Below are 12,546 nucleotides of genomic sequence, written 5' to 3'. Positions count from 1 at the left end.
AAAAAAAAAAAAAAAAAAAAAAAAAAGGCAGATGTAGCTGGACACGGTGGCTCATGCCTATAATCCCAGAACTTTGGGAGGCTCAGGCAGGTAGATCACTTAAGGTCAGGAATTCGAGACCAGCCTGGCCAACATGGTGAAACCCCATCTCTACTAAAAATACAAAAATTAACCAGACACGGTGGCGTCCGCCTGTAACCCCAGCTACTGGGGAAGCTGAAGCAGGAAAATCACTTAACCTCAGAGGCAGAGGCTGCAGCAAGCCAAGATTGCGCCCCTGCACTCCAGCCTGGGTGACAGAGCAAAACTCTGTCTCAAAAAAAGAAAAAGAAAAAGAAAAAAGAAAAAAGAAAAGAAAAGAGGCCAGGTGCAGTGGCTCATGCCTGTAATCCCAGCACTTTGGGAGGCTGAGGCGGGCAGATCACGAGGTCAAGAGATTGAGACCATCCTGGCTAACATGGTGAAACTCCATCTCTACAAAAAATTCAAAAATTAGCTGTGGTGGCAGGCACCTGTAGTCCCAGCTACTTGGGAGGCTGAGGCAGGAGAATAGCTTGAACCCAGGAGGCAGAGGTTGCAGTGAGCAGAGATCACGCCACTGCCCTCCAGCCTGGCAATAGAGGGAGACTCCATCTCAAAAAAAAGAGGGGGAGGGAAGAAAGAAAAGAAAAGAAAAAGCAGACTGGTGGCTGCCAGGGTCTGAGGACAACAGGAGGAGATGACTGCAGGGACGGCACAGGGGACCTTTTCTGGGCGCTAGAAATGTTCTACATCTTGATCAGCATATGATTAAATGATTGTACATGTTTATCAGAACTCATCTAACATACTTCTTTAATTTAATTTTAATTAATCTAATTGATTTATTTTTGAGAGTCTCGCTCTGTCACCCAGGCTGGAGTGCAGTGGCAAGATCACAGCTCACTACGATCTCCACCTCCTGGGTTCAAGTGATTCTTGTGCCTCAGCCTCCCAAGTAGCTGGGATTATAGGCATGCGCCACCACGCCCAGCTAATTTTTTTTATTTTTTGTAGAGTTGGGGTCTCGCCATGTTGCCCAGGCTGGTCTCAAACTCCTGGGCTCAAGTGATCTGCCTGCCTTGGCCTCCAAAGTGCTGGGATTACAGGCATGAGTCACCACGCCCGGCCAAACACACACAGTTGAAACAGGTGTATCTTATTGTATGTAAATTATACCTCAATACAGTTGATTTTCAAAATCTAAATTACTGGCCAGGTGCGGTGGCTCAGGACCGTAATCCCAGCACTTTGGGAGACTGAGGCAGAAGGATCACTGGAGCCCAGGAGTTCAAGACCAGTCTGGGCTGCCTGGCAAGACCCTGTCTCTACAAAAAAAAAAAAAAAAAATGCAAAAACTAGCAGGGCATGGTGGCACATGCCTGTAGTCCCAGCTACTCAGAAGGCTGAGGTGGAAGGATCACCTGATACCCAGGAGGTGGAGGCTACAGTGAGTCGTGATTGCACCACTGCACTCCAGCCTGGGTGACAGAGTGAGACCCTGTCTCAAAAAACAAACAAACGCTGGGCACAGTGGCTCACGCCTGTAATCCCAGCACTTTGGGAGGCCGAGGCACGCGGATCACGAGGTCAGGAGATCGAGACCATCCTGGCTAACATGGTGAAACCCTGTCTCTACTAAAAATATAAAAAATTAGCCAGGCATGGTGTCAGCCGCCTGTAGTCCCAGCTACTAGGGAGGCTGAAGCAGGAGAATGGCGTGAACCCAGGAGGCGGAGCTTGCAGTGAGCCGAGATCGCGCCCCTGCACTCCAGCCTGGGCGACAGAGCCAGATTCTGTCTCAAAACACACACATACACACACACACACACACACACACACACACAGCTCCTCTTCCCCCTTATTGGCTGTGTGACCTTAGACAAAGCTCCTAACTTCTCTGTGCCTGGGTAAAGGATGAGGGAGTTGGGGAGGAGGGAATGATCACTGAGGGCAGGTGCTAAGGTCTCAGGTCTCACTGTGGATTCATGATGCAAGAAACGTTTACAATTGAAACAGAGGGGCTTTATGAGCTTTTAGAGTGGAACTGGAGACGAAGACCTGAGCAGCTGACAATGGCTTCTGTGTCTCAGGAGGGCAGGCGGTGGGCTGAGCACTGTCAGGACCTCACCTGCATCCCTTTGAACCATCGGGCACTCCTTTGCTGACCTGGAAAAGTGAGTAGAGCCATCCTGGGGTCCCAGAGGAATGGCTTTGAGGGCACACAATTAAGAGTAGCCTTGTAAACAGTCAGACGGGCTTCACAGCCCGTGCCCAGAGGCCTCTGCTGTTTGGGGCAGTGCTGGATACACACAGCAGTGACAGCCCCAGGCCTGCCCTCACAGGCTCACACACGGGGAAGACTGGTCCGTCCCTCCACAGACAGTCGCATCCCAGAATGTTGGGGCTGGCAGGGTCAGGGGGCTCCTGACTCAGACTGGAAAGAAAAATCAGGGAGGGCTTCCTGGAGGAAAGGCTGTCAGAGCTGGAGCCTGATGTGTTTATTGAGCACTTACCGTGTGACCTGGTTTGGATCTCTAAGAAAGAGGCATAGTTTTGAGGTTGAAGTGAAAGGGGTATGTATGGAAGGAGGATGGTGGGGGAGAGGCCTTGGCTAAGAGGCAGAAAGGGCCGTGGGTGGGACAGAGCCAGAGGGATAAGGCTGAAGGGATGTGGTACCTGGCGTGGGTCCTCTGCGGCAGAGTCTTGGACTTTCTCCCAACGATGGGTCTCAGGAAAGAGCAGCTTCCTCAAGTTTCATCCTGTGCAAAGGGAGGACCAGGCAGAAGGAGGTGGGGAGGCCAAGGAAAGGCCATGGAAATGAGGAGGGGCTATAAGAGACACCTGGGGGAGGGGACACAGGGAGGGTGAGAAGACCTGGGCCCCCACTCCTTTCTCTTCTCTGTTCTCACTCTGAGCCAGACGGCATTGGCCGGACAGCTTCCTCGTTTCTAAGAGTTTAAGATAGAGGGCTGGCGAGGTGGTGCCTGCCTGTAGTCCCGGTGCTTTGGGAGGCCCAGGCAGGTGGGTCACTTGAGCCTCCTGTTTGGAGCTGTAGTGAGCTATGATCACATCACTGCACTCCAGCCTGGGTGACAGAGCAAGACCCCATATCTAAAAGTAATAATACTAATGAATAATAAATATAAATTTAAGATAGTGAATCTGGCCATGCACAGTGGCTCATGCCTGTAATCCCAGCACTTTGGGAGGCTGAGGTGGGAGGATCACCTGAGGTCAGGAGTTCGAGAACAGCCTGGCCAACATGGCGAAACCCTGTCTCTACTAAAAAGCACAAAAAAATTAGCTGGGCGTGCTAGCGCGCACCTGTAGTCCCAGCTACTCAGGAGGCTGAGGCATGAGAAGCACTTGAACCCGGGGGACAGAGGTTGGCATGAGCCAAGACCACACCACTGCACCCCAGCCTAGAGTGCAGAGTGAGACTGCATCTCAATAAAAGTAAATAAATAAATAAATAAATAAATAGTGAATCTTAAGTTTGCCAAGGATGCATTTTTACCTTTCTTTAGTTCTTAAGACTCTGATCATTCTTCTTCTTTTTTTTTTTTTTTAAGTTCCAGGGTATATGTGCAGGATGTGCGGGTTTGTTACACAGGTAAAGGTGTGCCACGGTGGTCTGCTGCACCTATCAACCCATCACCTAGGTAAGAAGTCCGGCATGCATTAGCTAGTCTTACTGATATTCTCCCTCCCTCTGCACCCTTCCCCGTCCCAACAGGCCTCAGTGTGTGTTGTTCCTCTCCCTGTGTCCATGTGTTCTCATCATTCAGCTCCCACTTACAAGTGAGAACATGCGGTGTTTGGTTTCCTATTCCTGAATTAGTTTGCTGAGGATAAATGGCTTCCAGCTCCATCTGTATCCCTGCAAAGCCCATGATCTCATTCCTTTTTATGGCTGCATAGTATTCCATGGTGTATATGTACCACATTTTTCTTTATCCATTACTCTGATCATTCTTAATTGTTATTTTTATTTTATTTATTTATTTATTTATTTATTTATTTATTTATTTTGAGACAGAATTTTGCTCTTGTTGCCCACGCTGGAGTGCAATGGTGCAATCTCAGCCCACTGCAACCTCCTCCTCCTGGGTTCAAGTGATTCTCCTGCCTCAGCCTCCCGAGTAGCTAGGATCACAGGCATGCACCACCACACCCAGCTAATGTTGTATTTTTAGTAGAGATGGAGTTTCTCCACATTGGTCAGGCTGGTCTTGAACTCCTAACCTCAGGTGATCTGCCTCAGCCTCCCAAAGTGCTGGGATTATGGGTGTGAGCCACCGCGCCTGGCCTGATTTCTTAAATCCTACCCATTTTTGCTCCTAAAGTTCTGTAATTGCAGGTTTATTTGATCCTTTGATACTAAGATTCATTCATTCAGTAAATACTTACTGGGCCTCTATTCTGCCCTAGGTCCCAAGGATTCAAGGAAGAACAAAATGTATAAAATTCTTGCCATGAGAGAAATCACATTTACCGAGCACTCACTATGTGCCAAGTTTCATGCCAGGTGTACACATACAACATTACCTACATGATGAGTTAGAGACTTCTATTATCCCCATTATCCAAAGGGGGAAACTGAGGCATGGGGTTCTGGAATCCCTTGTTCCTAAAAGTCTAGGATTCTAGAATTCTTCCTCTTCCTCTTCCTCTTCTTCTTCTTCTTCTTTTTGAGACAGAGTCTCACTATGTTGCCCAGGCTAGAGTGCAGTGGCATGATCATAGCTCACTATAGCCTCAATCTCCCAAGCTCAAGAGATTCTCCCGCCTCAGCCTCGTAAGTAGCTGGGACCACAGGTAGGGTCTCACTTTGTTGCCCAGGCTGGTCCCAAACTCCTGGGCTCAAGTGATCCTCCTGTTTCAGCCTCCCAAAGTGCTGGGATTGCAGGCATGAGTCACTGTGCCCAGCCTAGAATTCTTTGCACCTAAGATTGTAGGGGTCTAGAATTCTTTGTCCTTAAGATTCACTTATGCTTGAATTCAAGTGAACAATGGATATAGGAAAAAGTGCTGAATCTCATTATTGATCCAGGAAATGCAAATTAGAACCACCCTGAGATTCCAATCCACACATACACATACCAGGATGACTCATGTTTTTAAATCTGGTAGATCCAGTACCGGAAAAGATGTGGGGCAAGGAAAACTCACAACAGACATTGAAGATAGGAGTGAGAATTGGCATAACCATGTGGGAAAAGCGTCTGGCCATGTCTTCTACATGGGGAAACCCTGTAGCCTAACAATTCTAGTCCTGGAGAATGCAGAAAAACACATGCTCACGAGCATGAGCAGTATTGGCCAAAACAGTCAGAAAGTAGAAACCAAACTTCTGCCCATCAACAAATTCATAAATTGTGCTATATAGGCGGGCGCACTGGCTCAAGCCTGTAATCCCAATACTTTGGGAGGCTGAGGCAGGTGGATCATTTGAGGCCAGGAGTTCAGGACCAGCCTGGCCAACATGGAGAAGCCCCTGCCTCTACTAAAAATACAAAATTAGCCTGGCGTGGTGGCACATGCCTATAGTCCCAGCTACTCAGGAGGCTGAGGCAAGAGAATCGCTTGAACCCAGGAGGCAGAGGTTGCGGTGAGCTGAGATCGTGTGATTGCACTCCATCCTGGGCAGCAAGAGTAAAACTGTGTCTCAAAAAAGAAAAAAAGGTTCCCTTTATTGGCCTGACATGGTGGCTCACACCTGTAATCCCAGCACTGTGGGAAGCCAAGGCAGGAGGATCCCTTGAGGCCAGGAATTAGAGACCAGACTGGGCAGCTAGCGAGAATCCATCTCTATAAAAAGTTTTGTTAAAAATTAGCCAAGCAGGCCGGGCGCGGTGGCTCAAGGTCGCCAGGGCACTTTGGGAAGTCGAGCACGGGCGATCACGAGGGTCGAGGAAGTTCTCGAGAGCCATCCCTGGTGAACCAGCGGTGAAACCCCGTCTCTAGCAAAAAATACAAAAAAACTAGGCCCGGGGCGAGATGGTGGCGGCGCCTGTAGTCGCCGCAGCTACTCGGAGGCGGCTGAGGGCAGGAGAATGTCGTGAACCCGGGAGGCGAGGGCTTGGCAGTGAGCTTGAGATCCGGCACTGGCACTCTAGCCCTGGCGGACAGAGCAAGACTCCGCCTCAAAAAAAAAAAAAAAAAAAAAAAAAAAAAAAAAAAAAATTAGCGCAAGCAGCGCAGAGCCAGGTACGTTGGCTCTGCCTATAATCCCAGCACTTTGGAAGGGCGAGCAGGTGGATCACCTGAGAAGTCAGGAGTCTGCGCGGGGAGAGCCAGCCTGGCCAACATGGTGAAACTTGTCTCAACTAAAAATACAAAAAAAAAAAAAAAAAAAATTAGTTGGGCATAATGGCGGGTACCTGTAATCCATCTAGCTTCAGGAGGCTGAGGGCAGGAGAGTCGCTTGAACCTGGGAGGTGGAGTTTGCAGTGAGCCAAGATAGCGCCATTTGCAAGGCTTCCCAGTCTGGGACTCCAGTCTGGGCTACGATAGGAAAACTCTGTCTCAAAAAAATAAAAATAAAAAAAAATTAGCCAAGCATGGTGGCATGCACCTAGGGTCCCAGCTACTCGGGAGGCTGAGGCGGGAAGATTGGCTGAGGCCAGGAGTTCGAGTCTCCAGTGACTTACATCGCACCCACCGCACTCTAGCCTGGATGACAAAGTGAGACCCCATCTAAAAAAAAAAAAAAAAAAAAAAATTCCTTTATTAAAAATTCAAAACCGTAGTGGTCGTAGGTAGCAAAAATATAAGAAAAGCAAGGAAATTATACCATAAAAGTCAGAATACAGGTTACCTTTCCAGGAGGGAGGGAGCTGTGAGGCATGAAGAGGCATGAAGGAACTTCTGAGCAACTAGTGACACTATTTATGTTTTTTGTTCTTTTGTTTTTTTTGGTTTTTTTTTTTTTTTTTTGAGACAGAGTCCTACTCTGTCACCCAGGCTCGAGTGCATTAGCGCAATCTCAGCTCACTGCAACCTCCACCTCCTCAGTTCAAGCGATTCTCCCGCCTCAGCCTCTGGAGTGCCTGGAACCACAAGGCGAGCACCACCACACCCCGCTAATTTTCGTATTTTTAGTAGAGATAGGGTTTTGCCATGTTGCCCAGGCTGCTCTCGAACTCCTAACCTCAGGGGATCCGCCCACCTCAGACTCCCAAAGTGCTAGGATTAGAGGCATGAAGCCACCGTGCCTGGCCCAGCAACACTATTTCTTAACCTAACTGTTTCCTTTACAAAAGTCTCTGAAACAGAACAGTGTATTTTAATTGTACGCAATTCTCCCCATGTTATATTTCATAATTTTCAGGGATTTTTTTTTTTTAATCACACGATTCCAAATCTCTGTTCCTCAAATGACGTAGCTTTCCAGGGGGCAGTGGGCAAAAGTTCTGAGCCCTGGCACGGAGACCCGAGGGTACACTGGGAACCCACAGGAGAATTTGGGATCCAGAACACCAAATACAATCTGATTTTCCCAGAAGTGAGCAAATGTACTGTGACTCTGTGTGACCACAGTGGGCTAAGCAGAGGCCACGAGCCAGCGCCTCCCCGCCCCCACCCCACCTCCTGCAGAGCGTGACGTAAGAGTGGTCATCTGTTTCTCTTCCCACCAGCCACCCAGAGCCTGGCTGTCCCTGGGAGGAGGTGCAACCTCAACAATCCTGGGCCAGTCCCGTTCTTTTTGGATGTGGAAATTAAGCCTGCCCAGGATCGCTTGGCTGACAGGCTGCGGTGTCGGCATTTGCTCCTGGCTTGTGACCACCTGACTCCGCAGGGATGAGGCAGTAGAGACAGCCCTGCCCCATCCTCAGTATCCTGGGAATGTGTTGGAGGGTAGGGTGGCCCAGACCGGGACACTGGGATGACAGTTGGGAACAAGGGAGGTGAGTGTACCATGTCCCCGGCTCAAATGAGGAAGGGCCCAGTGTGACTCGGCTTTCCCAGGAGCCTGAGGGACTTTTGCCTCTGTATTTTTAAACCCTGGTGGCCACAGGGCAGGTTGTGGCCTTGAGTAGGGGAGGCACCGACTTCCAGGGAAAAGGCTGGAGTTTGACGAAAGGGACTGTCCCTTCCTCCTGGATGGGCACCATGCTCCACCCTGCCAGGGTGGGCTTGAGAAGAGGGGCTTCTAATTCAATGGGAGGGCTTGCCCCTACTCAGGGAGTGGCTAGGCTGATAGGGGAGGCATGATTTCCCCCAACTCAAGTCAAGAAGGAACCACAAATCTGGTGGAGGAGATACATACCAGCTCCCTCCTGGGGAAATTTATATTTCCTAGTCTAGTTTGAGGGACAAAACTTAATTTTACTTGGACAGCACTCCTAGTCCCAGGAAGGATTCAAGCTTTACAGCGTAGTGAGCTCTAGTCTGACGGAGGAGGCAGGACCCAAACCCACCCTCAGGGAGGTTTCCTATGAGGGTGGAGGCATGTCCATTATCTTCAGGAAACTCTAGTCTAGTCTGACATTCATCCAAATGTCCTCGGGGGAAGAGGGGCAAAATTGCTCCCCTCAATTGAGAATCTAGCAGGCATGCTGCCCCACCTTATTTTATTTTTCCTTTTAGATCTAGTCCTGAACCCAGATGCCCCATGCATCTTCAGGGAACTGATGGGAGAGGCAAAATCCACTTTTAGAGATATCTAATCTGTGAAGAAGTCACACTTTCATTCTCGGGGAGATTCTGATCTGATGGAGGAGGAAGAATGCAATCCAAACCCTCAAGGAACTCTTACACTGACGGGAAACATGTCCCCACCTTGGGGGCCTCCAAGTCTGGTGGCAGAGGTCTTCCTCCCATCCTTGGGAAGCTCTAGTCCAATGGGGAGGCACTCCCCACCATGTCAGCGCCTTCTTTCCCTTACCTTCTCCCTGGCCTCTGGCTGCCTGAATGAGCACGGCAGGGGGCTTCCCCTCCCCATCTCCCTGGTGAATCCTAGAATCAGGGAACTTCTGCAGGAGGACACCATGGTTCCCCAGCCCTGGGACTTCCCTTTATCCGTCAGCCCAAGCCCAGGGCCTCACTGGGGGGCCAGACATGCCTGCCCTGCAGATCACGGCTTACCTATCACCCAGCCCCCATGATACCCTGGTTATTGCATGTCCACAGCATCCCAGGCCCCGCTGGGGCTTTCCATGCCTGACCTCGCCAGTACCCTACCCTGAGAAGGAGGAGTCTCTCCTCACTTTACAAACAAAGCTTAGAAGGCATGGCACTTGCCAGAGGCCACACAGCCAGAAACTGGCAGACTGGGGAACAGACCCAAATAGGTCTGACTCCAGAGCCCCGGCTCTTTAGGAACAAAGATGAGGATGATGTATGTATACAGTCCTCACTTTCTGCCAGGCAACCCTGCCAAGGGCTGTATTGCTGACTCACTAGATCTTCTCAGCCATGGTGTTGTTATTCTCATTGTCATTATTCTGTGACTCAGACAGGGAAACTGAGGTCCAAAGAGATTAGATGAGTATGTAGCAGAGCCAGTACTCACAGTCAGGTTGTCTGACTCCAGTGCCATTGTCACAGCTCAGCTCCCCCAGAAGACAGACGTTTATAGGGAATTGGGCATGCAAAAGATTTATGGACCAGCCTGGGCAACATAGCAAGATCCCATTTCTGCAGAAATTTTAGAAATTAGCCAGGCGTGGCTGGGCACGGTGGCTCACACCTGTAATCCCAGCACTTTGGGAGGCCAAGGCGGGCAGATCACTTGAGGTCAGGAGTTCGAGACCAGCCTGACCAACATGGAGAAACCCCATCTCTACTAAAAATACAAAATTAGCCAGGCGTGGTGGCACATGCCTGTAATCCCAGCTACTTGGAAGGCTGAGGCAGGAGAGTCACTTAACCCAAGAGGCAGAGGTTGCAGTGAGCTGAGATCCTGCCATTGCACTCCAGCCTGGGCAACAAGAGAGAAACCCCATCTCAAAAAAAAAAAAAGAAAAAGAAATTAGCCAGGCTAAAGGAGACTGAGGTGGGAGCATTGCGCCTGTGGCCCTAGCTATTTGGGAGACTGAGGTGGGAGAATCGCTTGAGTCAGGAGGTTAAGGCTGCAATGAGCAATGATTGCACCACTGCACCTCAGCCTGGGCAGCAGAGTGAGATCCTGTCTCTTACATACATATATATCTCTTAAATACATATATATACACACACACATATACATATATAATATATATATACATATATATATATATATATATGCAGGGCACAGCACCTCAGAAAGGGAAGGGGAAGCAAGAGGAGTGAGCAAGGGGGACCATCACATTGTAATGCCCCCCCACAGAAAGGCTTTTTCATTAGAGAAGTCCTACACTGATCAGAAATGGCTAGCACCTCTGAACCCCACCTGTGATTGGCTGGAGACTGCCCAGGAGACCATGCCCTGGCTGGTAAGCTGAGGCAGACCTCATAGAAGCCAACTGCCAACGTCAGAGGCTGTCGGTTATCTCTGCATGCCTGGCAGCAAGATCAAAAGTCCGTTTGTTTTTTTTTTTTAATTTCTGAGACAGGGTCTCACTCTGTTACCCGGGGCGGAGTGCAGTGTCATGATCATAGCTCACTGCAGCCTCAGCCCCCCAGGCTCAGACGATCCTCCCACCTCAGCCTCCCAAGTAGCTGGGACCACAGGCATACCACCACCATGCCGGGCTAAGTTTTGTATTTTTTTGTAGAGGCCAGGAATGGTGGCTCATGCCTGTAATCCCAGCACTTTGGGAGGCCGAGGCAGGAGGATCACTTAAGGTCAGGAGTTTGAGACCAGACTGGCCAACATGACGAAACCCCATCTCTACCAAAAATACAAAAATTATCCAGGATTGGTGGCACATGCCTGTAGTCCCAGCTACTTGAGAGGCTGAGGCAGGAGAAATCACTTGAACCCAGGAGGCAGAGGTTGCCACACCCGCCACTACACTCCAGCCTGGATGACAAAGTGAAACTTTGTCTCAAAAAAAAAAAAAAAAAAATTTTTTTGCTGGGCATGGTCGTGTGTGCCTGTAGTCCCAGCTACTTGGAAGTCTGAGCCAGGAGAATCTCTTGAGCCTGGGAGGTGGAGGGTGCAGTGAGTCAAGATCGCACCACTGCACTCCAGCCTGGGCAACAGAACAAGACTCTGTCTCAAAAAAAAAAAGTGTATTTTTTGTAGAGATGGGGTCTTGCTCTGTTGCCCAGGCTAGTCCCGAACTCCTGGGCCCTGGAGATTCTCCCATCCTGGCCTCCCAAAGAACTGGGATTAGAGAGATGCGCCGCCACACCCAGCCAACAGGTTTTTTCTTGAAGGGGGATGTGAGCTGCCTGTCTCTGTGGCTGCCACTCCCATACCTATATGAATAAGAGCAATCATTCTAAAATAATATCTTCCATTTACTGAGACTTTCCTCTGTGCCAGGCCTGTGCTGACGTGTGTGAATTCATTTGACTCTCACAACACTGCCGGAAGGCATGCACTGTTTTTACCCTCGTTTTATAGATGAGGAAACTGGGGCTCCAAGAGGGTAAATAAATCACTTGCCCAGGATCACACAGCTGGTAAGTGACAGAACTGGGATTCGAACCCAAACAATTAGACAGGGCCCCATTCACGGATGAGGACACTAGCCCACTAGTACCCGATTGTCTACTGTCACCTCGCTGAGACCACTGGGACCTTCCTTCCTACACCCCACCTTCCCAGACCCCCATCCACCCACCCAGGGCAGATACTGATCTCCACACTCCCCCACCGAATCACCCCGCTGTGATCAAGGCAGCTGGCAGGGACGGCGGAGGGGTGGGCGAGAGCGCCTAGTCTCCCTGGCCTGCCAAGAGAGGATGTCGCAATCCTCTGACTCAGCGTCGTGCGTGCAGACCCTGCAAGAGGCAGAAAGGGGAAGATTAAGTCTTGGCTTAGGCCCCAGATGGGCTGATTCTGCTCAATGCCAGGAGCTCCCACAGCTGCCAAGGCTCCAGGGTGGGGAGGAACCAGGAGGTGCAGGCCATGCTCCAGGAAGCTGGCCCGCATTCACCCGTGGGGGTGGGGCAGAGCAGCCTCAGGGAGCCGTGCAGACTTCCAGCCCAGGGCCCAGACTGGAGGCAGCCTGACCTTGGGCATGTCCCTCCCCATCCGGGCCTAGAGTCTCTGTATCCCTCTGTCTGCAGATTTCACTTGCTCTCCCTGAGCCTCCCTAGAGACTCCAGTAGTTGTTACTCCTCAAGCGACCCCTAAGTCTTATCTCTAGTTTTTTTTTTCTTTTTTGTTTGAGGCAGGGTCTTGCTCTGTTGCCCAGGCTGGAGTGCAGTGGCGTGATCTCAGTTCACTGCAACCTCCGCCTCCTGGGTTCAAGCGATTCTCCTGCCTCAGTCTCCCGTGTAGCTGGGATTACAGGCGCCCGCCACCACGCCCAGCTAAGTTTTGTATTTTTAGTAGAGACGGGGTTTCGCCACGTTGGCCAGGCTGGTCTTGAACTCCTGACCTCAGGTGGATCCTCCAGTCTCGGCCTCTCAGAGTGCTGGGATTAC

This window comes from Rhinopithecus bieti, unplaced genomic scaffold, assembly GCF_001698545.2.
Source record: "Rhinopithecus bieti isolate Rb0 unplaced genomic scaffold, ASM169854v2 scaffold_35865, whole genome shotgun sequence".
Lineage (NCBI taxonomy): Eukaryota > Metazoa > Chordata > Mammalia > Primates > Cercopithecidae > Rhinopithecus > Rhinopithecus bieti.
Note: the sequence above shows the minus strand (reverse complement) of the source record.